We start from the raw sequence: 27,014 nt of genomic DNA, 5'->3' as shown, positions 1-27,014 counted from the left end.
TTTTATCACTTAAACAAAAATAAGGAATTTCAAAATCTGTCTTCTGTGATCCTTCTGTGTTACACAGTTAAGGCTAATGAAAATAAAACTTTCAGTTGGGCTATATCTATATTTCAACTATAGGATAAGCAGTGTGGGTCATGACTGCTGTGTTTATTCATTTTACTATAATATTTGTTTATTTCTATTTTTAGAGCAGGTTTGCATTTTATTACATTTATCAAAATTTGTTTAATCAATATGTATAAATAATATGGGGGAAGTTAGACAAAAAAATAATGTTTCTACATTATTTATTGTGACTATAATATCAAGTTGTCTGAAAATGCAATGATAGAGTTATGATAGAGTTATGATTTCATCATTAATATGTAATATGTAGATTGGAAAACTTTAGCACAAATTTTAATACTCTGGTCAATATTCTTATAGTGTCTTTTAATTGAATAGGGACTAAAATATATTACTAGACTAAAAAGTTTCTTTTGATAGGACAATTATCAATTTTGCAAAGAAATTGATTACCATAAGGGTTTAGTCCATATCTTAAGTTTTACTTATTTTTCCCAGGTATAATATATAGGTTGTTCAGACTGGGAGAAATTCATAAGTTAATTAAAATCTAATAAAAAGATAAATGTGATCATTGCTGATGCAAAGGATCCCAGGCAGTTCTAACAAATTTTGGTTACCTGAAAGGTTGGGTTTTCTGAATTTAGATTTTAGCATAACCAGGAACATTTTGATCTCTGTATTTATAGTAGAAAGTATACATTGGCTAATGTTTGTGAATCATATTTTAGTGGAAATATATTTATTTGGATTTTATGCTAAAAATATTATAAAGAAAATAAAATCCTACGTCCATTTATAAAAATAAACATCTATTTTGTTCATATTTTTTAAATGTAAAGCCTTTAAGGTAAAATTTTAAAGTTAACATATTTTAAGAATAGCTTATTGACAACTACATTAATAAATATATGTTTTCTCACTAGTAAATAGGTCAAGGAGATCCAGCTTTTCCTTTGAGAGCTGAAAAGCATACCTTTAGGGACCATTAGGTGTATATAACTATACCTCCAGCTAAATTCTAAACCCAAGTTTTCATTTCTCTGTGTAAATGGAACTAATGGATAAAGTTTTGTAAATAGGTCAAAAATAAGTTTTCACTTCATAGCTCTGAATATAAAACAAGTTTAAGTTAAAAAGTAGAAACTGCAATTACAAAGTAATATTGTCAAATTTTTTTATCAGTAAGCATTGAGTTCTTAAAGTCAAAATGTATTATTTTAAAAATTAACATTTCTCTTTGTTAAGGTTTGTTAATGCAAACAAATCAAGAATATCCTTATATGTATTACAATTGGTTAGTTTTCTTCTAACATAAAACAAGGTTCCCTTACAAGTGAATTAAACAAAAACATTATTTACATAGGTTCCAAATCTTTAAGATAGAATTTAACCATTGAAAATACTTGGTAACTTCTTTGGTATCTTTAAGTTTTTAAACTTAAGTATCTTATTTTAAATAAATTATTATATGATTGTAAATATGGCTGCAGATTAGAAATATCTCTTACTGAACCATATAAATTCAATATACATTACAATATAAATAAGTGAAGGTAAAATTAACTTTTCTCCTTACCATAAAAGAAGTAAACTAAGTTAATTAATCATACCTTGATTGATATTTTGCAAAGTATTTTCCTGAGGATCTTCAATAGTGACATATAATTAAAATAATATTATTCATAATCCTTTTTCATACCTTAATCAAGTAAGTTTATTTCTTTATTCCAAATCAGCAATACGTCTTAATCAGTCATACTTAAGAAAGCATTTAACCCTTCAATGCCAGTGTGGTTGTAAAAGCCATGTTTTTAAAATACAATTTTTTAAAAGATTTCTTGGGTATGGACCATTTTTAAAGTCTTCATTGAATCTGTTACACTGTTTCTGTTTTATGTCTTGGTTTTTGGCTGTGAGGCATTTGGGGTCTTAGCTCCTAACGAGGTATTGAACCTGCATCTCCTGCATTGGAAAGTGAAGTCTTAATCACTGGGTCACCAAGAAGTCCCTGTTAGACTTTCACTTTCTAGGCAGTTCTTATAAGAATTCTGAAAATAAAGAATTACATTATGTTAAAGGATTTTAGACCAGGATTTATGCACAGAAAGTATTTGTAGCTCTTAAACAGAATTAATTCCAAGAAACCTTATAGTATCTGACTTCATATTCACACTGCCATTTAATTAATTACTTGTTTGTAAACTAATGTTTATGAACCCCTAGAATGTGATCAAAATGCATCTAGTCCCTTGGTTTGCAAAATGGGATGGTGGTCCCTCCTCTATGAGTCAGGTGGAGGGATGCAAGGCTATACTAAATATTTTAATAATAAACATAATACAGTTGGTATATAATTACAATGAACATATCTATAAAGTGAAGAAAAGGCATGGTGCAAGAAATTCCTCTGGGAAAACAGGACAGACTTCCACAGTCCTCTGTAGTTATTTCAGTTAAGTGTTTTTTTTCTGTACCTGAATATTATCTGGCACCTTGATGATGAAGGAGTCTCAGAAATCTCATTTTCCCAGACCTTATTCATCCTAATGGGAGAAAGATTAATCTAAGAGTCAAAAGGGGTTCCACGTGCTCATGGGGTCACTTTCCAGCTAAGGATATATTCTCAGCAACCATCCAAACTGTTAGACACAATCGTGGTGGCTTCGCCCCATATTTTTGAATCTTTCCAACCCTGCAGAGTAAATATTAAGTTTGAAGATGAAATAACTCAGAGACTTGACAAAGAACACTTGTTTCAATCTAGCTTTAAAATATCATCTATTCACCACATGATGCTTCTCTCTGCATGGGGATATGGACAACTTGTACCCACTTGGTGTTTCAGCTCCTGAAATGGAATTGCTGGAAATTTTCTTTCACATTTCCATTCTAGCATCACAGAAATCTTGACATTTGCAATTCCTTTACAACTTATGAGGAAAGTTGTCATAATTATCAATATTTCGTAATCATCAGCAATTTTACTATTTTTGAATTTCTCAAAACCAGAAATATTGGATATCCAGATACTACATATAAGGGGGACATTTTATCCAATCTTATTAATATTTAATTTCTTAAATTTCCTCCAAGAATTCACGCATGAACGTTAAATTAAGAATTACTCTTTTAACTATAAAATGTGCATGCATGCTCAGTAGTGCCCAACTCTTTGTGAACTGCATGGACTCTAGCCCACCAGACTTCTCTGTCTGTGGGATTTTCCAGGTGAGAATACTGGAGTAGGTTGTCATTTCCTTTTCCAAATTATAAATTAGTCAATAATTGCATTTGTGAGTTTGTTTCCTCACATTTGCTGTTTTTGTACATGACAGTGGTAAAAGTGATTGTTCCTATGACAGAGACAATTGACAAACTTATACCCGTGGCTGATTCATGTCAATGTATGGCAAAAACTATTACAATATTGTAAAGTAATTAGCCCCCAACTAAAATTAAAAAATTTATAAAATAAAATTAAAAATAAATAAATAAATAAAAAAAATAATAAAAAATAATAATAAAAAAAATAAATAAATAAAAAATTGAACACTAAATTTTCACTCAAGGAACAGAAACATCATGCCCATTGTTAATTTTTTTGGGAAGAATAAGATGACTATGATAATAAACACTAAAAGTCTAGTACAAAATAAACTTGTGGATGCTATTCTGTACCCCAAAATGTACTTTAAGAGAACTGATGAGGATGATTTTCTAGTGAACTTCTTCTGAATTTTCTCAACATGGACAAATGTGTGGTATGATATTGAGAACACGTCTTCTGTTGTTTTCCCAGCTGCCTACAAAATAGAGGATGTGTTCAAAGTTCCCATGGATTGTGGATCACATAGCCAGCCAGGTTCTTCTGTCCATGGGATTTCTCAGGCAACAGAACTAGACTGCACTACCATTTCCACCTCCAGGATATCTTCCCCACCCAGGGATGGAACCCACATCTCCTGAGTATCTTGCATTGGCAGGTAGTCTTTACCACTGACCAACCTGGGAAGCCCCAGTCTTTGCATATGCAATTTCAATTAGTTCAGTTTAGTCACTCAGTCATATCTGACTCTTTACGACCCCATGGACTGCAGCATTCCAGGTTTCCCTGTCCATCACCAACTCCTGGAGCCTACTCAAACTCACGTCCATTGAGTTGGTGATGCCACGCAACTGTTTCATCTTCTGTTGTCCCCTTCTCCACCTGCCTTCAATCTTTACCAGCATCAGGGTTTTTCAAATGAGTTAGTACTTCACATCAGGTGGCCAAAGTATTGGAGTTTCAACTTCATCATCAGTCCTTTCAAAGAATATTCAGGACTGATTTCCATTAGGATGGACAGGCTGGTTCTCCTTGCTGTCCAATGGACTCTCAAAAGTCTTCTCCAACACCAAAGTTCAAAAGCATCAATTCTTTGGTGCTCATCTTTCTTTACTGTCCAACACTCATAGCCAAACATGACTACTGGAAAAATGAAACCTTTGACTAGACAGACCTCAGTTGGCAAAGTAATGTGTCTGATTTTTCAAATGCTGTCTAGGTTGGTCATAACTTTTTTTCCCAAGGAGCAAGCGTCTGTTAATTTCATGGCTGCAGTCACGATCTACAGTGATTTTGGAGCCCAAGAAAATAAAGTCTGTCACTGTTTCCCCATCTATTTCCCATGAAGTGGTGGGACCAGATGTCATGATCTTAGTTTTCTGAATGTTGAGTCTTAAGCAAGCTTTTTCACTCTCTTCTTTCACTTTCATCAAGAGGCCCTTTAGTTCTTCTTCACATTCTGCCATAAGTGTGGTGTCATCTGCATATCTGAGGTTATTGATATTTCTCCCGGAAATCTTGACTCCAGCTTGTGCTTCATCATTTCCTGCATTTCTCATGATGTACTCTGCATATAAGTTAAATAAATAAGCAGGGTGATAATATACAGCCTTGACGTACTCCTTTTCCAATTTGAAACCAGTCTGTTATTCCATGTCCAGTTCTAACTGTTGCTTCCTGAGCAGCATACAGATTTCTCAGGAGGCAGGTCAGGTGGTCTGGTATTCCCATCTCTTTCAGAATTTTCCACAGTTTATTGTGATCCACACAGTCAAAGGCTTTGGCATAGTCAATAAAGCAGAAATAGATGATTTTCTGGAACTCTTTTGCTTTTTTGATGACTCAGGAGATGCTGTAAATTTGATCTCTAGTTCCTCTACCTTTTCTAAAGCCAGCTTGAACATCTGGAAGTTCACCGTTCACGTATTGCTGAATCCTGGCTTGGAGAATTTTGGCATTATTTGCTAGCATGTGAGATGAGTTCAATTGTGCAATAGTTTGAACATTCTTTGGCATTGCCTTTCTTTGGGATTGGAATGAAAACTAACCTTTTCCAATCCTGTGACCACTGCTGAGTTTTCCAAATTTTCTGGCATATTGAGTGCACCATTTTCACAGTATCATCTTTTAGGATTTGAAATAGCTCAACTCGAATTCCATCAGCTCCATCAGCGTTGTTCGTAGTGATGCTTCCTAAGGCCCACGTGATTGCATTCCAGGATATCTGGCTCTAGGTGAGTGATCATACCATTGTGGTTATCTGGGTCATTAAGATCTTTTTTGTACAGTGCTTCTGTGTATTCTTGCCACCTCTTCTTAATATCTTCTGCTTCTGTTAGCTGCATACCATTTCTGTCCTTTATTGTGCTCATCTTTGCATGAAATATTCCCTTGGTATCTCTCATTTTCTTGAAGAGATCTCTAGTTTTTCCCATTCTATGTTTTCCTCTATTTCTTTGCATTGATCACTGAGGAAGGCTTTCTTATCTCTCCTTGATATTCTCTGGAACTCTGCATTCAAATGGGTATATCTTTCCTTTTCTCCTTTGCCTTTCACATCTTTCACATCTCTCCTTTTCACCGATATTTGGAAGGCCTCCTCAGACAATCATTTTGTCTTTTTGCATTCATTTTTTTGGGGGGATGGTCTTGATCACTGCCTTCTGTACAATGTCACGAACCTCCATCCATAGTTCTTCAGGCACTCTGTCTGTCAGATATAATCCCTTGGATCTATTTGTCACTTCTACTGTATAATCGTAAGGGATTTGATTTGAAAAGGCAAAAAGATAGGGCACTGAACGATGAACTCCCCAGGTTGGTAGGTGCCCAATATGCTACTGGAGATCAGTCGAGAAATAACTCTAGAAAGAATGAAGAGACAGAGCCAAAGCAAAATCAACAGCCTGTTGTGGATATGATTCGTGATGGAAGTAAACTCCAATGCTGTAAAGAACAATATTGCACAGGAAACTGGAATGCTAGGTCAATGAATCAAGGAAAATTGGAAGTAGTCAAACAGGAAATGGTAAGAGTGAAGGTCGACATTTTAGGAATCTGCGAACTAAAACGCTAGTAAAGTAATGCTCAAAATTCTCCAAGCCAGGCTTCAGCAATACATGAATGGTGAACTTCCATATGCTCAAGCTGATTTTAGAAAAGGTAGAGGAACCAGAGATCAAATTGCCAACATCTGCTGGATCATTGAAAAAGCAAGACAATTCCAGAAAAATATCTATTTCTGCTTTATTGATTATGCCAAAGCCTTTGACAGTGTGGATCACAATAACCTGTGGAAAATTCTTCAAGAGATGGGCATACCAGACCACCTGACCTGTCTCTTGAGAAACCTGTATGCAGGGCAGGAAGCAACAGTTAGGACTGGACATGAAACAACAGACTGGTTCCAAATAGGAAAAGGAGTATGACAACACTGTATATTGTCACTCTGGTTATTTAACTTATATGCAGAATACATCATGAGAAAGGCTGGGCTGGAAGAAGCACAAGCTGGAATCACGGTTGCCAGGAGAAATATCAATAACCTCAGATATGCAGATGATACCACCCTTATGGCAGAAAGTGAAGAAGAACTAAAAAGCCTCTTGATGAAAGTGAAAGAGGAGAGTGAAAAAGTTGGCTTAAAGCTCAACATTCAGAAAACTAAGATCATGGCATCTGGTCCCATCACTTCATGGGAAATAGATGGGGAAACAGTGGAAATGGTGTCAGACTTTATTTTCTTGGGCTCCAAAATCACTGCAGATGGTGACTGCAGCCATGAAATTAAAAGATGCTTATTCCTTGGAAAGAAAGTTATGACCAACCTAGATAGCATATTAAAAAGCAGAGACATTACTTTATCAACAAATGTCCATCTAGTCAAGGCTATGGTTTTTCCAATAGTCATGTATGGATGTGAGAGTTGGATGGTGAAGAAAGCTGAGCGCCCAAGCATTGATGCTTTTGAACTGTGGTGTTGGAGAAGATTCTTGAGAGTCCTTTGGACTGCAAGGAGGTCCAACCATTCCATCCTAAAGGAGATCAGTCCTGGGTGTTCAATGTAAGGAGAGATGTTGAAGCTGAAACTCCAATACTTCGGCCACCTCATGCGAAGAGTTGACTCATTGGAAAAACCCTGATGCTGGGAAGGATTGGGGGCAGAAGGAGAAGGGGACTACAGAGAATGAGATGGTAGGATGGCATCACCGACTCGATGGACATGAGTTTGGGTAAACTCTGGGAGTTGGTGATGGACAGGGAGGCCTGGCATGCTGCGATTCATGGGGTCACAAATAGTCAGACACGACTGAGTGACTGTACTGAACTGAACTGAATTAAAATGTACTGGAATGGATGAATCTAAGTAAGATGACCATTATATCTACTACTGTGGGCAAGAATCCCTTAGAAGAAATGGAGTAGCCATCATAGTCAACAAAAGAATCCAAAATGCAGTACTCGGATGCAATCTCAAAAATGACAGAATGAAGTCTGTTCCTTTCCAAGGCAAACCATTCAATATCACGGTAATCCAAGTCTATGCCCCAACCAGTAATGCTGAAGAAGGTAAAGTTGAATGGTTCTATGAAGACATACAAGACCTTTTAGAACTAACACCCGTAAAAGATGTCCTTTTCATTATAGGGGACTGGAATGCAAAAGTAGGAGTCAAGAAACCCCTGGAATAGCAGGCAAATTTGGCCTTGGAGTACAGAATGAAGCAGGGCAAAGGCTAATAGAGTTTTGCCAAGAGAATGCACTGGTCATAGCAAACACCCTCTTCCAACAACACAAGAGAAGATTCTACACGTGGACATCACCAGATGGTCAACACTGAAATCAGATTGATTATATTCTTTGCAGCCAAAGATGGAGAAGCTCTATACAGTCAGCAAAAACAAGACCGGGAGCTGACTGTGGATTGATCATGAACTGCTTACTGCCAAATTCAGATTTAAATGGAAGAAAGTAGGGAAAACCACTAGACCATTCAGGTATGACCTAAATCAAATCCCTTACGATTATATAGTGGAAGTGAGAAATAGATTTAAGGGACTAGATCTGACAGACAGAGTGCCTGATGAACTATGGACTGAGTTTCGTGACATTGTACAGGAGACAGGGATCAAGAGCATCCCCATGAAAATGGAATGCAAAAACACAAAATGGCTGTTTGAGGAGGCTTTACAAATAGCTGGTAAAAGAAGAGAAGTGAAAAGCAAAGGAGAAAAGGAACAATATATACATTTGAATGCAGAGTTCCAAAGAATAGCAGGGAGAAATAAGAAAGCCTTCCTCAGTGATCAATGTAAAAAAATAGAGGAAACCAATAGAATGGGAAAGACTAGAGATCTCTTCAAGAAAATGAGAGATACCAATGAACATTTCATGCAAAGTTGGGCTCAGTAAAGGACAGAGGTGGTATGGATCTAACAGAAGCTGTAGATATTAAGAAGAGGTGGCAAGAATACACAGAAGCACTGTACAGAAAAGATCTTCATGACTCAGATAATCATAATGGTGAGATGGAATTCTAGCTGAGCTATTTCAAATCCTAAAAGATGATGCTGTGAACGTGGTGCACTCAATATGCCAGAAAATTTGGAAAACTCAGCAGTGGCCACAGGACTGGAAAAGGTCAGTTTTCATTCCAATCCCAAAGAAAGGCAATGCCAAAGAATGCTCAAACTACCGCACAATTGCACTCATCTCACAGGCTAGTAAAGTAATGCTCAAAATTCTCCAAGCCAGGCTTCAGCAATACATGAACTGTGAACTTCCAGATGTTCAAGCTGATTTTAGAAAAGGCAGAGGAACCAGGGATCAAATTGCCAACATCTGCTGGATCATCAAAAAAGCAAGAGAGTTCCAGAAAAACATCTATTTCTGCTTTATTGACTATGCCAAAACTTTTGGCTGTGTGGATCACAATAAACTGTGGAAAATTCTTCAAGAGATGGGCATACCAGACCACCTGACCTGTCTCTTGAGAAACCTAATGCAGGTCAGGAAGCAACAGTTAGAACTGGACATGGAACAACAGACTGGTTCCAAATAGGAAAAGGAGTATGTCAAGGCTGTATATTGTTACCCTGCTTATTTAACTTATATGCAGAACACATCATGAGAAATGCAGGGCTGGATGAAAGCTGGAGTCAAGATTTCTGGGAGAAATATCAATAATCTCAGATGTGCAGATGACACCACCCTTATGGCAGAAATTGAAGAATAACTACAGGGCCTCTGATGAAAGTGAAAGAGGAGAGTGAAAAAGTTGCCTTAAACCTCAACGTTCAGAAAACTAAGATGATGGCATCTGGTCCCATAAATTCATGGGAAATAGATGGGGAAATAGTTGAAACAGTGGCTGACTTTATTTTTTGGGTCTCCAAAATCACTGCAGATGGTGACTGCAGCCATGAATTAAAAGACGCTTACTCCTTAGAAGGAAAGTTATGACCAACCTAGACAGCATATTGAAAAACAGAGACATTACTTTGTCAACAAAGTTCCTTCTAGTCAAGGCTATGGTTTTTCCAGTGGTCATGTATGGATGTGAGAGTTGGACAGTGAAGAAAGCTGAGTGCCGAAGAATGATGCTTTTGACCTGTGGTGTTGGAGAAGACTGTTGAGAGTCCTTAGACTGCAAGGAGGTCCAACCAGTCCATCCAAAAGGAGATCAGTCCTGAGTCAAGATACCAGGGGCCCTCTTGATTGATTATAGTACCCTTTTAAAGGAGACCCCAGAGAGCTCCTTCTCCCTTTCGACCACGTAAGGACAGAGAAAGATTCCTTTTGGACTCTGTCCTCCAGAGCTGTGAGAGAATCAACTCTGTGGTTTTAAGTCACCCATTTGGTGTTAATTCCCTAAGGCATCTCTTGGAATATAACACATGATCCAAGCCTGTTCATATAATTCTTTCCATTTCAAAGAATCTCAATTATACTTAAGTTGAAATTTATACCTTTTTTTCTAAAATTATACAGGTTTTTAAGCTTAGAGTGACTGGTATTTTATCTTTTTACTTTACAGATTTTGTTCATCAATTTGAGGTTAGAAATGAATTTTTAAAACACAGCTGAACCATGATTTATGAAAGAAAAAGTGAATAATTTGACATCATTAAAATTGATAACCTCTGCTCTATAAGAGACACTGAAGAAAAGAAAAAGACAAATCACAGACTAGTGGAAAATATTTGCAAAACACATTATCTGTTAAAGGACTTACACACAAAGCACTCTTAAAACTCAATGCTGCTGCTGCTGCTGCTGCTAAGTCGCTTAGGTCATGTCCAACTCTGTGCGACCCCATAGACGGCAGCCCACCAGGCTCCGCCATCCCTGGGATTCTCCAGGCAAGAATACTGGAGTGGGTTGCCATTTCCTTCTCCAGGGCATGAACAGGAAAAGTGAAAGTGAAGTCGCTCAGTCATGTCTGACTCTTAGCGACCCCATGGACTACAGCCTACCAGGCTCCTCCGTCCATGGGATTTTCCAGGCAAGAGTACTGGAGTGGGGTGCCATTGCCTTCTCCATTAAACCTCAATAGGAGACAATTAACCCAATTTAAAATCTGTAAAATACCTGAAAAGGCACCCCACCAAAAAAGATATACAGATGGCAATTAATTAAACATGAAAAACTGCCCAACATTATCAATCACTAGGTAACTGGAACAACGTGCCGTCACTTCACATCATATAGAATGGCTAAAATTAAAAAAAAAAAAAAAAGGTCAAAATAAAAAGAAAACAAAATATCAAGTGCTGGTGATGTATAAGATTTTGGACCAAACTGAATGCAACCAACATGCCCTTAAAAAGAATGACTGGATAAACAAACTATGGTACATTTAAGTGATGACATATTATTCACTAATAAAGGAATGAGGTATAATGCCAAAAAAATCCACAGAGAAAATCTGAATGCCTATTGCTTCAGTTCAGTTCAGTTCAGTCGCTCAGTCATGTCCCACTCTTTGCGACCCCGTGAATTGCAGCATGCCAGGCCTCCCTGTCCATCACCAACTCCTGTAGTTTAACCCAAACTCATGTCCACTGAGTCGGTGATGCCATCCAGCCATCTCATCCTCTGTCGTCCCCTTCTCCTCCTATCCTCAATCTTTCCCAGCATCAGGGTCTTTTCCAATGAGTCAGCTCTTTGCATGAGGTGGCCGAAGTATTGGAGTTTCAACTTCAACATCTCTCCTTCCAATGAACACCCAGGACTGAATCCTTTAGGATGGACTGGTTGGACCTCCTTGCAGTCCAAGGGACTCTCAAGAGTCTTTTCCAACACCACAGTTCAAAAGCATCAATTCTTTGGCACTCAGCTTTCTTCACCGTCCAACTCTCACATCCATACATGACCACTGGAAAAACCATAGCCTTGACTAGACGGACCTTTGTTGACAAAGTAATGTCTCTGCTTTTGAATATACTATCTAGGTTGGTCATAACTTTCCTTCCAAAGAGTAAGCATCTTTTAATTTCATGGCTGCAATTACCATCTGCAGTGATTTCGGAGCCCCCAAAAATATAGTCTGACACTGTTTCGACTGTTTCCCCATCTATTTCCCATGAAGTGATGGGACCAGATGCCATGATCTCAGTTTTCTGAATGTTGAGCTTTAAGCCAACTTTTTCACTTTCCTCTTTCACTTTCATCAAGAGGCTTTTTAATTCCTCCTCAGTTTCTGCCATAAGAGTGGTGTCATCTGCATATCTGAGGTTACTGATATTTCTCCCAGAAATCTCAATTCCAGCCTCTGCTTCTTCCAGCCCTGTGTTTCTCATGATGTACTCTGCATATAAGTTAAATAAGCAGGGTGACAATATACAGCGTTGTCATACTCCTTTTCCTATTTGGAACCAGTCTGTTGTTCCATGTCCAGTTCTAATGGTTGCTTCTTGACCTACATACAGATTTCTCAAGAGGCAGGTGGTCTGGTATTCCCATTTTTTTAAGAATTTTCCACAGTTTGTCATGATCCACACAGTCCAAGGCTTTGGCGTAGGCAATAAAGCAGAAATAGATGTTTTTCTGGAACTCTCTTGCTTTTTCGATGATCCAGTGGATGTTGGCAATTTGATCCCTGGTTCCTCTGCCTTTTCTAAAACCAGCTTGAACATCTGGAAGTTCACGGTTCACATATTGCTGAAGCCTGGCTTGGAGAATTTTGAGCATTACTTTACTAGCCTGTGAGATGAGTGCTATTGTGCAGTAGTTTGAGCACTCTTTGGCATTGCCTTTCTTTGGGATTGGAATGAAAACTGACCTTTTCCAGTCCTGTGGCCACTGCTGAGTTCCATAAAAAGCAACAAGCTCTAAGATTGCAAATATATGACATTATGGAAAGAGCAAAACTGTAGAGACACAAAAAACATTAGTGAACACCAGAGACATGGGGACAGGTCGGAAGGATGAATCAATGAAGCACAGGAAGATTTAAGTTTTGATAATGTTATGAATTTCTCAAAATCCATAAAACTGTACACTGTAGAGTGAATTCTGGTGTAAACTATAGACTGTATATACAGACATTAGTTAATAATAATGTATGAATATCAGTTCATCAGTTGTAATAAATGTAGTATACTAAAGCAAGATTCTAAGAATCAACAGTGACTGTGGGCAGAGAAGTTTGTATGTTAGCATTCTCTTCTATCTCCTCAATTCTCAGTAAATACAAAACAGTTCTAAAAATCAAGTCTATTCGTTTCAGTAACAATATAATGTAGAGAAGTAGATTACCTGGAGTAATTGTATTAAATCAATTTAATATTGATTTCAAGTCTAAAATGCTATTACTGAACATTGTGTCATGGGGCAAAATATATTATCCACTGCATTAATGCTCTTTAAAACCTCCTGATTTAACATGGAATTTCCTTTGCCTTGGCTTCATGTGTCTATGAAAAGGGTGCTCCATTGGAGTAACTCCCCTCATTTCCTCACTTATTCCTCCTCAACAAAATCAATAAGCTCAGTGTGTTTAAAGAACATATGTTGGGGAGACCTAATGGGGCAAAATGACTCAGAGGATGAGTGGTTTTCAGGGTCAGATTATGTAAGATACTAGAGCTTATGGTGAGGTGGCTTTATTTACTTTTATCACAAGGGAAATCATACTAAGGTTTGTGGTAGTGTAATAATGTTACTTGATTTATGTTATAAAAGGATCATATTCTTAAATGATAGTACAGGGGTCAAGATGGGCTTCCCTGATGATTCAGTGGTAAAGAATTCACCTGCAATGCAGCAGATGTGGGTTTGATCCCTGGGTCAGGAAGATCTCCTGGAGAAGGAAATGGCAACCCACTTCAACTTCAGTATTCTTGCATAGAGAATCCCATGAACAGAGGAGCCTGGTGGGGTATAGTCCATGGGGTCATGAAGAGTTGGACATGACTTAGCGACTAAACCACCACCACAGGAGTCAGAGCAGAGATAGACAGTGTAGCTAAAAGTCAAGTCCAATAGTCTATGAAACAGTTGATGACAACGTAAGTTAGAATGGTACATCAGTGGAAGTCTCGAAAATTAGAAAGATGAAGGAAAGAATTTGCTGAAAGAAGCAGGGAAAAAGAAATGAATTAAAATTCTTTTAAAGATTGAATTCTGGAAAAAGTAGCATTGCTATTGATTGATTTGGGCACCACTGGGTCATAACAGAGATAAGATTTAAACTAGGACAGCAGACCAGAGGTAGATGACCTAAATTAATAAGCTGATCTAATGGAAACTTATACTTTTGCACTATGAATAAGCAAATAAAAAAGAAGGAAAGGGGGACTAAAAATATGTTGTTTCTGCTTTACATTTTCCCTGAAGCAACCATTGCTTTCATTGGGTTGAAGAATAAAAGCAAGAATCAGTACTCAATGATTTTCTCTCTAAATATATGTATAAGAAAGAAATGTGTTTAACTGCAAGTAGTAGAAAACCTGACAAAGTAGAGTAAACACATGGGTGTTTTTTTTCTCCCACATATCGTTACCGAAAGGCTGGGCAGTCTTAGTTCTGGTTCAGATACTCAATATGATCATCAGAAGACCAGGCTCTTTCTCATTCTGCTTTATCCAGCTCACTGCCTTGACTTCTCTCCTCATGTTTATTGCATTATAGCGGCAAGAAGGTTGTTGCTTCTCCAGGTTTATGTGCAGGTTTTTGGCAGGATGAAGAGGAATCATGAAGACACAACTCTCTCTTTACATCAGCAAAGTAAAAAGCTTCATAGAGACCTTCGTGGCACAGGTACCTTACATGTCATTGACAAAAGGTGTGTCCTGTTACCTCTTTCGATGAGAATAAGACTCAGCCACCTGAAACTTAGATACTTATAGACAAGGAGAAAAGCCTTGCTTACCTGTGCTCACATGCTGACAACTCTCTCTGTCTCTTTCTCTCTCACGCACACATTCATGTGTATATTTCCACTCATTTTAAACCTTATATTAATTCATTTTTAACAGTATATTCTGTCTTCCCATTACTGTCAAGATTAGCTAAAGTATTGGACAAGAATTTTGTATATTTTTATGACCTTGAGAAGTAAGGTAAAAACACAATGTGACAAGTATGTGAGTTACAAAAATGGCACATATTACTTAGAATTTTTTGTAAAAATTACCTACACTTTTCATGTTTCATTTTAAGCAAAGGGCTGACAACATGTACTTCTTAGGGAACTGTTGCATGCTCTTAATATTTGAAATGTCCAAAATTATTTTTCTCTAGTACAGAAAAGTAACCACTCATCTCAGATTTTAATTTGCTACCTGAGCCCTTAAATCATGGATCCCAGAGGGCACAGACTTCTGACCCATCCCTCTTTATATGTCATAAAATTCCCATCAGTGCTAGCATCTGGGTAAATAATTCAGCTTGCTCATTACCATAAAATTATCAGGGACCCCAAGAACATTTTTTGAAGTCTCACTCTCTTTTAGTCCAATCTGATGGTCTATTTCTCAGTATAACAAACCTAAAATCTTTTTCAGCTTTGTGTGAATCTGAGTTGAATTCATTCTCCACTTCATGGTCCTAAAGATGTATCCATAATTGTTTCCAAGATAGATGGCCTGGAACTACTACCCTTGTCCAGGATGGTCTGTGTAGATGAGACTCTGAAGAATTTGAGTCATCCTTTCATGTAGTGAGAAGGTCAACCAGGTTCTGCTTAAATCTTCCAAGATTCTTAGAAAAGATCTGTGAGCCACATATGGCATATTTTATTTGATTCATATGTCCAGGTTCTACTTTACTTTGAGGATCTTTTGCTGGTGGAGAGATTGAAGATGAGAAAAAGACTTTTTTTCCATCACCCAACATAACAAGTCATTGTTTTCCTATTTCCTTTACATTTGGTTTGCAAATGGAAGAGTTTGTAGGTAGTTGTTCTCTCTCTTCCCTTGTGTTATAATATGGAGGTCCACTAAATGAATTACTCTTTCAACACTTTGCCAGGAGATATCCACAGCCAATCCACAGGTTCATTACTTATTTTCCCCAAGTTGCTGGAGGAAATAAATGGATCCATCATATTGCTGTTAGGTAATAAGTGAACGTGAAAGTCGCTCAGCCATGTTCGACTCTCTGTGACCCCATGGACTATACACAGTCCTTGGAATTCTCCAGGCCAGAATTCTGGAGTGGGTAGTCTTTCCCTTCTCCAGGGGATCTTCCCAAACCAGGGATCGAACTCAGGTCTCCTGCATTGCATGTGTATTCTTTACCAGATGAGACACAAGGGAAATCCAAAATACTGGAGTGGGTAGCCTATCCCTTCTCCAGGGGATCTTCCTGACCTAGGAATTGAACCGGGGTCTCCTGCACTGCAGGCAGATTCTTTACCAACTGAGCTATGAGGGAAGCCCATTAGGCAGTAAGATGACCTTTTATTCCAAACTGCAAAGGGAAATGTCTTACTATTTTTCTAGCCTTTGGGAGTGATTTATTGACTCCACCGTTGGCCTCTGCTGTGGCTGGCCCCAGAACCAATGCCACGTGGCTGTCTTTTGCTGTGTCAGTGTGTCCATGTGAATCAATTTTCATAACATAGAAGAAAGCACTTATTTGACACAAAATTTGACAACTGTTATTTTTTTTAAAAATATTTATTTGTTTATTTATGGCTGTGTTGGTCTTCACTGCTGCATGAGCCTTTCTCTAGCTGGGGTGAGTGGCAGTTACTCCCTAGTTGCAGTGCTTCTTATTGCGGAGGCTCTCTTGCTGTGGGCCACGGGCTCTAGGGTGTATGGGCTCCCCGGCTCTCCAGCACAGGCTGGGTGGTCGTGGCACATGGGCTTAGCTGCTGCGAGGCACGCGGGATCTTCCGGGATTGGGTGGAAGCCATGTCTCCTACATTGGTAGGCAGATTCTCTACCATTGAGCTATCAGGGAAGCCCGATGATGGACTTTTTTATCTTAAAATGTTTTATTCTTAGCTCTAAATATTTTATATCTAGAAAACATTATTTGCATATATCTACTCATTTAGTTTATTTGTGGAACATGTCAGTTATCTCTAGTGTCCTCCTTGTGTCTGGTAATTCTCATCTACACGGGCTTTGTGTCTGATTTCTACTGTTTCTACTGGGATTTACATATGGTGGCTTCTTCTCTTGAATATTTTGTCAGTTTTTCAACAGTGAGTTTCTCATGATTCTTTGAGATGTGAGAATTCTTTGAATTAAAATGGGTTTTTCCAGAGAGAAACCGTAATTGATTTTTTTCTCAGCGGCCTGGGCTCACTAGGAAGTCAGAACTGTTTTAAGTTAAATCACTGGTCTGAGTTCTAAAAATCCACTTGAGAGGACTCCATTCATTTGTCAAACACCTTAGAGACCCAGCTGCCTTCCCTTTAGCTTCTCAAGGGCATGTGGCTTTCCTCCCGGTCCTCATCCCTGCCTCCCACCCCTTCCTCTACCTTCTCTTCATTTGATTACCATGGTTATCCTTCTGTTCATTATTGTGTTTTGATGATTTTCTCAGGGATCCTTTGAGCGCAATGTTTATTTCAAGCTCCCTACTCCACAGGTCTTACATTTAGGGACCTTTACTATTATACTTATCACTTTGTTGTTCTTGTTCAATCGCTGAGTCATGTGTTACTCACTGTGACCCCATGGACTGCAGCCCACCAGGCTCCTCTGTCCATGGGATTTCCCAGGCAAGAATACTGGAGTGGGTTGCCATTTCCTTCTCCAGGGCATCTTCCTGACCCAGGGATTGAAACTGCATTTCCTGCGTTGGATTCTTCACCACTGAGCCACTATGGAAGCCCTATAATTATCACTTAGGATGGCTCTAGACTTTTCTCCTCGTTTCAGAACCTTCAGGACTTAACCTAAAGCTTAAAATTCCCCTCTATGGTGAACACCCTCTAGGAAAAAGTGCGCTTCAATAACTGACGTGTCTCTCTGTCTGCTGTCACTTTATTTTTGGCAGAATGTTCTTTATTTTCTTGCCAGATGATGAACACATTCAAGAAGGCTTATGTTTTGGCAAGCATGGCTTATTGTTTTCAGGGAAAGCTAGGCCAGGCCTGCAAACTGCCAAATTATAAAGAATGGAAAACTTCTTTCCCTGTGTAGAGTGGACATAAAAATTAGATTCAGACTCATTTGGCCCACTATTGCACTTTTTGTAAGTTATTTTTTAACAACTTTCAGAATAGTTCCTAGATGTGCAGACAATTTAATCTATATTTATATTAGCACCCATTTTATACTGTGCATTATACATTAGATTAAGAGCAATTAAATTGGTCTATCTCTATACAGTTTTAATCAGAAAATTAAAATTGATAAATGGGCATATCAGTACTCCATCTGTAGATGGAGTAGAGACAGATACATTGATAGAAAGTTAGCTTGCTTAAAAGAAAGATATATTATAATGTATCGTGGAGATTATAGGTTACCTCTTTCAACTCAAGCTATATAGCCTCTTAAAATGATAGTCCAAAATTCAAATTGCTACCAAGATTTTTCTAGATAATGGTATCAATAAAATAAGTTTATCTTCACTACAGTTTTATAACCTTTATAAACTGGTCTACAGGATCTATTATGTACTTTGCTTTATACTCTTACCCTGTTATTTTTAATATGTACAACCTACCCTCAACATCAAGAACATGATAACTGAGAGCTAACTGAATAATTTCTGTTCTAACAATAAAGAGACATGAGTTGATTGCTTTAAAAATGCTTATTTGATTACACTGACTTGTATGGAGTTAAATCAAATTAAATTGACAGCAATAAAGATGTATCTCAAAAAAATAAACTAGGGATATTCATGATCAGTCAGAGACACACAATTTGCTAAATTATTAATAATGATGAGAACAATTTTATTTCATGTTGGATAAGCAAATTCTATTTTTTTCTTTTTTTCTGTGCTTTTATTTATTTTCTTAATTTTTGCTTTGTATCGGTGTACAGCCAATGACAATGTTTTGATAGTTTCAGGTAAACAGTGAAGGATTCAGCCATACACATATAGGTATACATCCAGCCTGGATGGGAGGTGAGGAAATTCTATCTTTTTTTAATTTAATTTTTATTGGAGTATAATTGCTTTACAATGTTTTGTTAATTTCTACTGTAAAATTTCTACTGTGAATCAACAATAATTTCTACTGTGAATCAACCATACATATATATCCCCTCTTTGTTGGATCCCCTTCCTATTTAGGACACCACAGAGCAATGAGTAGATGCCCTGAGCTACATAGTGAAGTTGTTCAATCGTGTCCGACTCTTTGCGACCCCATGGACTATACAGTCCATGGGATTCTCCAGGACAGAATATTGGAGTGTGTAGCCTTTCCCTTCTCCAGGGGATCTTCCCAACCCAGGGACTGAACCCAGGTCTCCTGCATTGCAAGAGGTTTCTTTACCAGCTGAGCCACAAGGGAAGCCCAAGAATACTGGAGTGGGTAGCCTATCCCTTCTCCAGGGGATCTTCCCAACCCAGGAATGGAACTGGGGTCTCCTGCATTGCAGGCGGATTCTTTACCAACTGAGCTATCAGGGAAGCTTGAGCTACACAGTAGCAAATTCTGTCTTTAAAGGGCAGTGCACGTTAATCATTGTTCACTTCTAAACAGAAAGCTAAAGAAAAATGGTTACTGATTCAGAGATCTTTTAGGTCATATTAGCTTCCATGGGCTAATGAAGGGAGTGGTACCACAGGCAAGCACCTCTGGCCATCCCTTGTTTGACTAGTCTGCTTTACTCACGTAATTATCCAAGACTCTTAGTTATAAGGTGTAATTGGCCCCTGGTAACTAGCAAGCTCACCTGATGTCAATTCCCCCCATTAATGGCAGCCTCCTTCTCCCCTAGTAGTGAAGACTTCTGCCATGTCCTATCCACCATGCACTGCACATGCTGGGGTGTTGCTCCAGGACCCTTTGTATGAGGTTCCCTTGTCCAGTAAACCATCGATGTCACTATTAAAAAAAAATGACTTTAACACTTCATTAGTATTAAGGTTATCTTCCAGAATGTACCACAGTAATTTTGTGACAATGAAGGGAAAAAGCAACAATGAGGTCCAGACACATGAAGAGGGAAAACCTTAGACCTCATGAAGTACAGGGAAAGAAGAGGCATAAATCAACTTTATTTTTCAAAACAATATTGCCTATAGCCTTCCTCCAAAAGAAAACATCCTGGACAGTCCTCCCAAACTGTGACAAGCACCTCACATTTAACTGACTACTGGGTCTCTCATCTCCTGAAAGATGACTAAGCCTACGGTTTGGTCAATAGTCTCCTTAACATGGAAATGAATCCATCAGAAGCAGTCAGGGATGCTCCTAGCTCCTGCATCTCCGATGCTAATGTCCACCCATACGTGGATATCTTCCACAGTCCCATTCTCAGTCATTTTCTGTATGTGAAAAATATCTAATGACTTGAAGTAATAACACAGGTAGGAGAAGTACTCTAAGCCATACCTCAGGAACAAGGATTCAGTTATTCCAACTGAACTGGGGACCCTAAAGTCTACCAGCCAGTTAGGAGGTCATTTTGGAGCATACATCAACCTGTACTCCTGAACTGATGTAGCTTCTGCTTAAGAAGCCCCAAGAGCTATAAGCATTCTCTTTCCAGGGACACCATATATGACCTTGGGATTTCACTTCTTGTATGAAAACTAAGCATGAACTTGCTTTCCTGCTGGAAACACTGACTGAGAGCTTAGGTCAGTCATGAGAGACCTTGAGGTATTTCAGGAAACACCAGAGGATCATGTAATGCTAAGATGACTTGAGCTTATCCTTGATTCCTTTAGGGAGCTTCCAGGACAGATAACTAAATTTCCATTCCTAATCCCTCTTACTGGCCCCATCCTATTTTCCTTCCCTCTCCACACAACTACTGGTCTGCTCTGACACTGTAGATTAGCTTGCATTTCTCTAGAGTTTTGTACAGGTGGAATGATAGAGCAGGTCCTCTTTTGGGTCTGTTTTCTTTTAGTCAACATGTTGGGCTGGCCAGAAGTTTGTTCATGGTTTTGGTAACATCTTTTGGAAAAACCCAAATGAACTTTTTGGCCAACCCAACACTTACTGGGCTTCCCTGATAGCTCAGCTGGTAAAGAATTGGCCTGAAATGCAGGAGACCTGGGTTTGATCCCTGGGTCCATGAGGTCCAAAGAATCAGACACGATGAGCACCACCACCACCATAATACTTACTCTGGGTTTCACCACTGTTTTTACATGTATCAATAGTTCATTGCTTTTCAGTAATGGTACTTATGAATGTTCCCTTGTGGCTCAGATGGTAAAAAAATCTGCTTGCAATACAGGAGACTTGGGTTCTACGCCTGGGTCAAGAAGATCCCCTGGAGAAGGGAATTGCTACCCACTCTAGTATTCTTGCCTGGAGAATTCCATGGACAGAGGAGCCTGGAAGGCTACTGTCCATGGAGTCACAAAGAGTCATATAAGACTGAGCACACTTATGATGACAGGAGTACAGAGGAAGGGTTGGTGTCTGAGGAGAAGGACATGCTCTTGTGTATGTCATTGTGAGAACTGGAGATTTCTATTGACTCAGAAAATCATGAGCATAGAAATTCAAATGAATGGAGGGCCAAGGTTCCATGGGAAATAAAGCAGTTTTATGGAGCACATAGGACTGAAAAATTAACAGGATGGATATGATTCAGAAGAGAGAAAGGGAAGACATCTACAGGGCAGAGGTAGGGGAGGGAGATGTTGCATGTTTACAAAACAGGAAAACTTAAATGATAATGATCCAATGACAAGGATGGACAGGCAGACAGAAAATATTTAGGGAGATTTTTAGAAGACTGATTTTTTATTATCAAATACTGAGTACTGAAAAATACAACTCACAAAAATAAACCTTGTGTTGAAATCAACTTTAGCTTCTTATTTTATCAAAAAGAATATCTCAAAAGAAAGACTTCCTACTTAACACATTACTAAATGTATAGATTTAAATGTTGTTTTGAACTCCAAATAAGTACCTTCGGTTTTATTATAGAAAAACAACGTGAAATCTGTATCTCTCTAGGAGAATTATGAAAAGTTGTCTGAAGTCTAGAAGATTGGTGCAGATGAAACTATTTGCAGGGCAGGAATAGAATCACAGACATAGAGAACAGACGTGTGGACACAAGGTGAGGAAGGGAGTGTGGGATGAACTGGGAGATTAGGTTGGACATATATACACATATGCACATATGGGTAAAAGAGACAGCTAGTGAGAAGCTGCTGGATAGCACAGGGAGCTCAGCTCAGCCTCTGTGATGACCTAGAGGGGTGGGATGAGGCTGGGGTGGGGAGGGAGGGCCACGCAGGAGGGGGCATATGTGTACATATAGCTGATTCACTATGTTGTACAGTAGAAACCAACACAATATTGTAAAGCAACTGTAAATTTCATCTATATCCTAATTAAAAAATAAAACTACAGAAATTAAATACTTTTTTTTTAAAAAAGTTGTTCATCCTGTTTTATTTTATCTTAGTTTGGAATCAAGCCACCCCAATAAGTAAACTACCTGTGAGATGATTCAAGAAAGATTCTGAAAGGGTTAAATCTGAAAGGCTTTTCTTCAGATGCCCATTTCTCTGAGATTCTCCTTCACCAGGAAAGACCACGGGACTCTGTGTTTGTTGTCACTGCTCACTATTTATCCCTGGCGTCTGTCAATCTCCTCCATCCCCAGACATCAGGACACTCACTGAGGCCTCCCTCCTATTGATCGGGAGCTCATAAGTCACTCTGCATAGTCAATCTTTGCAAATAGACTTTGTCTATTTCTTCACATACATTAATAATTCATCTGCAGATGAATGCTGTAGAGAAATGCTGATCAGAATAAAACAATGCATGAGAACTACTCACTGTGTTTTTAAAAAAATTATTCTAAGGCTATACATATATATATATATGTATATATACATATAAATACAAATAAATATATATGATCATAATGGAAAGAAGTTATTCTTTATTGTGAGCTACCTGAATTATAAAGTTACTTTTAAAATATTGCTATGAGTATAGAAAATTAGAAAAAATCAAAAATTTGAGTGGAACAGCTATATTTTCTGAAGTGTGACAAATACTATTTTAAAATTATGCAGTATCTTTATTTCCATGAGTTCAAACATTTTATACTTAGAATTTCTCTGAGCTAAGAGGTGGCAAATACCATTATCTACCCTTTGGTTCAAACACTGGGAAATAAATCTATTATTAGGAGTAATTATAATGAGGGGAGAAATTGAGTGACAAATCCTTACCTTTTTTACCTAACATACCACATTAATTTCAGCTCCTTTTCACAAAATCCGAAACTTCCCTTGACAGAAAAGTCACTAGATTCTGTCAGGGTTCATTCAGTATATGTTATTATTAGGTTTATTTACATAGGACCTACATTTGAAGGTTAATAACATTCACATGTCCTTCTAATGTCATTAAGAAATCCTAACCAATGGACAATGCTGTTGAGATTTTTCTTTTGTTTTCTTTAAAATAGTTTGCTAGGATCTTCCCTGGTGGCCCCGTGTCTAAAACTCCACGTTCCCAATGTGGGAGACTCCAGGTCAGGGAGCTGAATCCCGCTTGCCACAATTAACACCCCCATGCAGCCAAATACAAAATAAAAATAAATCAATAAATAAAAGCAACAAAATGCTTTTCTAATAAGCAAAAATCAGATTGAACCTTGCTAACAGTGAATTACCCCGGTAGAATATCAAACATGTAGAAATGTAAAAATACATTCTTACTCACTGAAAGTTTATAATAATTGATGGAGCAACAAAAGATATATCAAATATCACTTTAATAATAATTTCCAAAATGCAAATTGGGTGTTACCAGGAAAAGTGGCAGAGTAAGAGCCTCTGAAAATTTTCTTGTTGTTGTTGTTCAGTCACTTCAGACATGTCCAGCTCTTTTGTGACCCCACGGACTGTAGCTCTCCAGGCTTCTCTATCTATGGGGATTCTCCTGGCAAAAATACTGGAGTTGATTGCTATTTCTTACTCCGGGGGATCTTTCCGACCCAGGGATCGAACTTGCATCTCCTGCATTGACAGGTGGATTCTTTACCACTGAGCCATCAGGGAAGCCCTCTGAAAATTCATGCATCCATAAAAGCAACAATAAATGGCAAACACACACACACACACACAACACCTGGGTCAACTTTTTCAGAACTCTGGAAATTAACTAAGGTAAGTAACAACTTGAGAATATTTATTCCAGCAAGGAGCTGAGTCTCATTAAGAACAGGAGCTTTGGGGCAATTAACTCACCTTAACCTCAACCTCCACTGCTAGCTCAGCAGCAGTCTTGAAAAACAGCCTGACATTCCCAATATCTAGCGGGCAACGTGGAGCTGGTGCCATTAGAAAGCCTCGTTTCCAAAGAATTATTATGATTTCACCTCCCTGGTGCTTCCCTGGAAAATCCAACTTAAAAAACCTGTCTTTACTTACCCTGACTCAAAGATCTCCCTGAGTTCAAATTTTCTCCCTGGGAGGGTATTTGCTAAAAATGCATTATGTGCTTAAAGTTGCTATAGCTTAAAGGAATGAATAAAATTTGGAAAAACACTGGTCTAATCAAAAAGTTTGAAAGAAAGGATCAGAGAGGAGTTACTGGTAGTCCCGTGGTTGAGACTTCACTCTCCTAATGCAGGGGGCATGGGTTTGATCCCTGGTCAGGAAACTAAAATCTCATAAGGCACATCACATGCCCCCCCGACCCCCCCAAATAGAGGAAGAATAAGAAAGGAGATAACCACAAAGGTGAAAATCACTGTAGTGATCTTGTATTATTTTTGCATCATCATTCAAATATTTTCTGGTTCAGTTCAGTTCAGTTCAGTCGCTCAGTCGCGTCCGACTCTTTGCAACCCCATGAATCACAGCACGCCAGGCCTCCCTGTCCATGACCAACTCCCGGAGTTCACCCAAACCCATGTACATCCAGTCGGTGATGCTATCCAACCATCTCATCCTCTGTCGCCCCCTTCTCCTCCTGCTCTCAATCCTTCCCAGCATTAGGGTTTTTTCCAGTGAGTCAGCTCTTCGCATGAGGTGGCCAAAGTATTGGAGTTTCAGCTTCAACATCAGTCCTTCCAATGAACACCCAGGACTGATCTCCTTTAGGATGGACTGGTTGGTTCTTCTTGCAGTCCAAGGGACTCTCAAGAGTCTTCTCAAACACCACAGTTCAAAAGCATCAATTCTTCGGCGCTCAGCTTTCTTTATACTCCAACACTCACATCCATACATGACCAATGGAAAAAACCATAGCTTTAACTAGATGGACCGTTGTTGGTAAAGTAATGTCTCTGCTTTTCAATATGCTACCTAGGTTGGTCATAACCTTCCTTCCAAGGAGTAAGCGTCTTTTAATTTCATGGCTACAATCACCATCAGCAGTGATTTTGGAGCCCCCAAAAATAAAGTCTGACACTGTTTCCACTGTTTCCCCATCTATTTCCCATGAAGTGATGGGACCAGATGCCATGATCTTAGTTTTCTGAACGTTGAGCTTTAAGCCAACTTTTTCACTCTCCTCTTTCACCTTCATCAAGAGGCTCTTTGGTTCTTCTTCACTTTCTGCCATAAGGGTGGTGTCATCTGCATATCTGAGGTTATTGATATTTCTCCCAGAAATCTTGATCCAGCTTGTGTTTCTTCCAGCCCAGCGTTTCTCATGATGTACTCTACATATAAGTTAAATAAGCAGGGTAACAATATACAGCCTTGACGTTCTCCTTTTCCTATTTGGAACCAGTCTGTTGTTCCATGTCCAGTTTGAACTGTTGCTTCCTGACCTGCATACAGGTTTCTCAAGAGACAGGTCAGATGGTCTGGTATTCCCATCTCTTTCAGAATTTTCCACAGTTTATTATGATCAACATAGTCAAAGGCTTTGGCATAGTCAATAAAGCAGAAATAGATGTTCTTCTGGAACTCTCTTGCTTTTTCGATGATCCAGCGGATAGTGGCAATTTGATCTCTGGTTCCTCTGCCTTTTCTAAAACCAGCTTGAACATCTGGAAGTTCACGGTTCACGTATTGCTGAGGCCTGGCTTGGAGAATTTTGAGCATTACGTTACTAGCATGTGAGATGAGTGCAATTGTGTGGTAGTTTGAACATTCTTTGGCATTGCCTTTCTTTGGTTGAATGACAACTGACCTTTTCCAGTCCTGTGGCCACTGCTGAGTTTTCCAGATTTGCTGGCATATCGAGTGCAGCACTTTCACAGCATCATCTATCAGGATTTGAAATAGCTCAACTGGAATTCCATCACCTCCACTAGCTTTGTTCGTAGTGATGCTTTCTAAGGCCCACTTGACTTCACACTCCAGGATGTCTGGCTCTAGGTGAGTGATCACACCATCGTGATTATCTGGGTCGTGAAGATCTTTTTTGTACAGTTCTTCTGTGTATTCTTGCCACCTCTTCTTAATATCTTCTACTTCTGTTAGGTTCATACCATTTCTGTCCTTTATCGAGCCCATCTTTGCATGAAATGTTCCCTTGGTATCTCTAATTTTCTTGAAGAGATCTCTAGTCTTTCCCATTCTGTTGTTTTCCTCTATTTCTTTGCATTGATCGCTGAGGAAGGCTTTCTTATCTCTCCTCGCTATTCTTTGGAACTCTGCATTCAGGTGGGACTACCTTTCTTTTTCTCCTTTGCTTTTTGCTTCTCTTCTTTTCCCAGCTATTTGTAAGGCCTCCTCAGACAGCCATTTCGCTTTTTTTGCATTTCTTTCCAATGGGGATAGTCTTGATCCCTGTCTCCTGTACAATTCACGAACCTGTTAGTCCAGGCTTATTTTTGCTGTGCTTTGGAGAATTAAAGGAAACATCTTCCATGCACACTTGGGAAAAGTATCTGGGGGCAGAAATACAGCTTTTGTTTTGAGACAGAAAGAGTATGCGTGGGCTTCCCAGGTGGCACTAGTGGTAAAGAACCCATCTTCCAATGCAGGAGACTTAAGAGACCCAGGTTCCATCAGGGATGGTTGGGATGATCCCCTGGAGATATAGTCCACTCCAGTATTCTCGCCTGGAGAA

The 27,014-nt window shown here is 38.7% G+C and overlaps 1 protein-coding gene across 1 annotated transcript in view; it reads right to left on the bottom strand.

Moving 5' to 3' along the window:
• The window catches only part of LOC145534646 (uncharacterized), a 74,866-nt gene that overhangs the window by 40,015 nt on the left and 7,837 nt on the right, over nucleotides 1–27,014 (bottom strand). The window contains exons 2-3 of the transcript XR_014074838.1: nucleotides 12,684–12,771; nucleotides 1,238–2,767 (exon numbers count right to left, since the gene is read on the bottom strand). The gene's annotated coding sequence lies outside the window, so the exon portion shown is untranslated. Of the gene's footprint in view, nucleotides 2,768–12,683; nucleotides 12,772–27,014 lie in introns of the transcript that reaches the window.

Source organism: Giraffa tippelskirchi, chromosome 14 (assembly GCF_054371585.1).
Source record: "Giraffa tippelskirchi isolate mGirTip1 chromosome 14, T2T-mGirTip1v1.2.pri, whole genome shotgun sequence".
In the NCBI taxonomy this organism is placed as follows: Eukaryota; Metazoa; Chordata; class Mammalia; order Artiodactyla; family Giraffidae; genus Giraffa; species Giraffa tippelskirchi.
Note: the sequence above shows the minus strand (reverse complement) of the source record. Positions and strands in the feature narration are given on the sequence as shown.